Source organism: Scyliorhinus torazame, chromosome 1, assembly GCF_047496885.1.
Source record: "Scyliorhinus torazame isolate Kashiwa2021f chromosome 1, sScyTor2.1, whole genome shotgun sequence".
NCBI classification, from domain to species: domain Eukaryota; kingdom Metazoa; phylum Chordata; class Chondrichthyes; order Carcharhiniformes; family Scyliorhinidae; genus Scyliorhinus; species Scyliorhinus torazame.
Genome location: NC_092707.1, coordinates 159,723,739 through 159,728,326, shown reverse-complemented (window position 1 = coordinate 159,728,326; position 4,588 = coordinate 159,723,739). Strand labels below are relative to the sequence as shown.

Sequence of the window (4,588 nt, the reverse complement as noted above, 5' to 3'; positions counted from 1 at the left end):
TTTTTCAAATTTTTTGCAGCACAATATTCACATAGTTCTGATCCGCTGCCAATATGATATTCTGGGCCTGACTCACAATGATGATGAGGATCATAGATGAAAGCTTCCTTCAAGTGCCTCAATCTCTTACTTGCAGCACTGGTTCTTCCATTCTGTCACTTTCTGTCAGCTTCTTGTCTTCTTGCTTTAGCCTCTTAATCGTCCTTACCTTGGCCTGCTACTTGTCGCTTTCCCTTGCACTAAGTAATAACGTGCAGTAGTCTCAGAACATAGCATACAGGAAACAAATAAAATATGAAAAAAAACAAATGAATTATGAAAGAACATCATGGATTTATCAAGTGAATTTATTGCATTCTTTCTTGCAAAAAAGCATGCCTGGGTTAAAGTGTCCGTAGAGACTGGAGTTCCCAATCCTCCAGGATTGGCCTAGAATCTCCAGGAATTGAAGAACAATCTCCAACACAGTGCTGTGTACAAGCCTGGAGAAAAATCAACAGGGCATTAAAATAGATAGATTTTTGTCACTTTTTATTTGAACATTTCTCTTTCCCAGATGTAAAATTATTGAAAATGGAAAGAAAAGTGTTGTTTAGCTGACAGTCAAGAGTTGGGTAACGATTCTTTTTGCTTTCCATTTGGCATAAAAAGGCAGTGCGTCACAAAGATGAATTTTGTTGGCCAACTGATGATTGGAACATGGGGGTAAGTTATGTGATGAAATCTCCAGGAATATTTTTAGTCACAGTTGGCAACCCTAGCGGGGGCACAAAGTAGGAAGGGCAGCAGGATCCTCTGCTAGGATGGGGCGAAGCGCCATTCTGGTGGCAGTGGTTAGACGTCAACTCCCCTACAACATTCCCCTTAGTCTGAGGTATTGTCCCACCAGGTTTGTTCAGATGGGCCCAGGGATATTGGGGGAATTTGCCAACAAACAGGCGGACAGACATTGTGCTTTTATATAAATAGATAGAGTATTGTAGAGGGTGGTGCCTTTCCTAAAGTATAGATTCCTACTTTCTGAAGTACACTGCAACCTTCATAACATCACCCGAATGCGCCTCAGCTTATTTGCCACGACTGAAACATTTTTGTTGGCTCTATTTTAAGTATTCCAAAGGTCTGGCCTCCCACCTTCTACCCTCTGTAATCTTAATGTCCATCACCCCTGTACTCATTGGTCTACATTGGCTCCCAGTTAAACAACACTTCAATTTGCAGCATAAATACTGGCTCTTCTTGGAATAGTATCATAAGATCTTTTATGTCCATCTGAGGGGCCGATGGGCCTTTGTTTAATATTTCATTCAACGTTCCAGCACTCCTTCAGAAGTACACTGGAATGTCAATCTATGGCCTTGGAGCCAAGACATTCTGATTCAGAGCTCTGAATGCTGGGCACGGACACAATGCTGATACTAGTCAGCTTGGTTGAGTTCCAAAGAGGTGAATTCTGTTGTTTTTGAAGGCAGTCCATTGGTTTACGAAGAGCATTTTGAGGCATTCACTGAAGAAGCAGTTTCTGCTGCTGGAGTGGAGGTTAGAGTGTTGGGATGGGGACCAACTGGTGTGCTGGTTCAACACTTTTCCTGTTTATCTGCAGATTGTCAAGACTGGTGACACAAATTATCTACCAAAGCGGAAGTATTTGAAAAGCAGAGGTGGTGAGGTAAGAAGTGTCACAAGTAATGATCCAGACTGGGGCAGCACGGTGGCGCAGTGGGTTATCCCTGTTGCCTCACGGCATCGAGGTCCCATGTTCGATCCCGGCTCTGGGTTACTGTCCGTGTGGAGTTTGCACATTCTCCCCATGTTTGCGTGGGCTTCGCCCCCACAACCCAAAAGATGTGCAAGGTAGGTGGATTGGCCACGCTAAATTGCCCCTTAATTGGAAAAAATGAATTCGGTACTCTAAATTAATTTTTTAAACAGTAATGATCCAGAGTGGAATGAGTTGGTCAACATGGGGTGGTCAGCTCAGATCAAAAATCAAAGGTTGTGCATTACTGGGATCAACATATTTGACATAGATAGGGTAGACAGGAAGAAAATGTTCTCCTTGGTGGAGGGATCAATGATCAGGTAAGGTAAGGTTAGAGGGATGTGAGGAAAATCTCTTTTTTCCCTTTTACCAGTTTGGAACTCACTGCCTGAAAGGGTGGTGAAGGCAGAGGCCCTTATATCATTTAAGAAGTATTTAGATATGTACTTGCGATCCCAGGGCATACAAGGCTATTGGCCAAGTACTGAGAAATGGGAAAAGAATAGTTAGGTAGTTGCTTTTGACCGGTGCAGACTCGATGGGCCGAAGGGTCTTTTCTGTGCTGAATGACTCTACGACTCTATCTATGACAAGCAGGATGTACTATAACAACTTGCCAAGGATTCTTTGACAGCTCTTTCCAAACCCATGATCTCCATCACCTAGAAGGACAAGGGGAGCAGGTGCATGGGAACATAATCACGTCCAGGTTTCCCTCCAAGTTACATACCATCCCAGTGTAGACATTTCTTGCAGTCTCCAGATCACCAGAAATGTGGGGCTGGATTCTCCGCCGGCGGGATGCTCCATTTTGCCGGCAGCCCGGGGGTTTCCCGACAGCGTGGGGCTGCCCCACAATGGGAAACCCCATTGACCGGCCGGAGTAGAGGAGCATCCCGCCAGCGGGGTGAAATAGAAATGTGGCACGGCGGGGCGGAGAATCCAGCCCCTGATATATGACCCATGATGCTCGCCAGGACCCTGCAAACTTCCCAATGCACTGACTCCACAGGAATTTCCCAAGAAATGTGAACTTCAGATGGGCAATTCCCTTGCTCCTCAGGACTCCCAAAATGTCTCTGACTCTGGGTTAGAATGACTTCAGACAGTCCGACACACTTTCCTGAATAGTCACCCAGGGAATATTAGTCAGAAAAATCCACACAACCCCTCGACAACTAACCCCATAATCATAGAATCATATAGTTTACAGTACAGAAGGAGGCCATTCAGCCCATTGAGTCTGTCCACCGGTCCTCAGAAAGAGCACCCTACTTAAGCCCTGCCTCCACCCTATTCCCATAACCCAGTAACCCCACCTCACCTTTTGGACACTATGGGGCAATTTAGCATGGCCAATCCACCTAACCTGCACATCTTTGGACTTGGGAAGGAAATCGGAGCACCCGGAGGATACCAACGCAGACTTGTGGGTTCACACTGATCCCCCTGACTCCCCACTCAACCTCCTGACTACCCAAGTACCCCCTCCCCAACACCCCCATGACTCCTTGAATCCCCTTTCCCACTCACCCACCCTGCACAGCTCACCCACTGATCCCCTTACCTACCTTCCTGCCTATCGACCTAATACCCTACCCAGCTGCCACCCTACCCATCTGTCACCATACCCAGCTACCACCCTACCCAACTACCACCTGTTGACTTACCCATTTACCTCACCCACTTACATTCATCGATTCACTCATACACTCAATCACTGACACACTGAGAAACCTGGGGATCTTAAAACACATTCTGCAATATGGGACCTGGGACTGTAAAAAGGGCCATGACTTCTGCACAGATTCTCTCCATGGATTCCTGTGCTAAGGGAGTTCTGCAGGATCCTCCATCAGAGGTTTGGACAGAAAAGTTATTTGCAGGCCAGTGGGTAATTTCCTCTCTCTGGCCAGCACCGGACAAAGCAGTTCCAATGGTAATTGGAAGATTTAGGCCTATTGTCATATCCTCATGGTCACTGGGTTAAAATCCTGTAAATCCCCATCTAACAGCACTGTGGATGTATCTTTAGCATACTCACTGGAGCAGTTCAAGAACGTGGCTCACCACCACCTTCTCGTGGTCAACTAGACATGGGCAATAAATTCCAATCTTGCCATCGGTGCCCATATCCCTGAATTTATAATAAACAAAGAAGTTAATGGAGTTGCACTGCATGTTACGTCCTTGATCTGTAATGTTTGAAACTATATTACCCATTTATTTAAAATGTGAAGTTTTATTTAAATGACAAAGCCACTGAACACAGTACTCCATTGTTTAATTGTGTATCTCTGGACTTTGCTTTATACTGGGTGTAGTTAACAAATGTAAACTATTTAGTAAGTGACAGGCTGATTGTCCATTGTCATAAAAATATATCTACAGTAAGAAAAATCAACACGAGCTGCCTAACCTATGTTGTCTTTAATGCCATAATATCCACACATTGGACACAAACAACTGCAAAACAGTAACCCTTGGAATGACCAACCACTAGTATTTGGTCAATATGTTGCAGCTGTCCACTGGCAGTGATGTGTTAAGCAGGTAAGTTCGATGTGGACTGCACTCAATGCAGGGAAGCTAGAAACAGACGTCTAACACAGGAGAAGATCCAACACTGTTTTATTCAATGATAGAACTGATATACGTATTCAGCTGTGGTCGACACTATACAGAACTGACTGGAGACCTTGTAGTAGCCTAACCAGACTTACTAGCTACCGCATGGTGTTTGCACTTGCTAGCTCGTGGACTCTGACTGTCTCAGTGGCTGGGTCCCGAGAGAGCGGGAAACCTAGTGCCCTCTGGCTTTATAGT

The 4,588-nt window shown here is 45.2% G+C and overlaps 1 long non-coding RNA gene across 1 annotated transcript; it reads right to left on the bottom strand.

Moving 5' to 3' along the window:
- Positions 1–331: 331 nt before the first annotated feature.
- Positions 332–3,890, bottom strand: LOC140429839 (uncharacterized). Its single transcript, XR_011949218.1, has 2 exons — positions 3,807–3,890; positions 332–482 (listed from the first exon to the last, which is right to left on the bottom strand). It is a non-coding gene; the product is annotated as an uncharacterized lncRNA (long non-coding RNA).
- Positions 3,891–4,588: the final 698 nt, after the last annotated feature.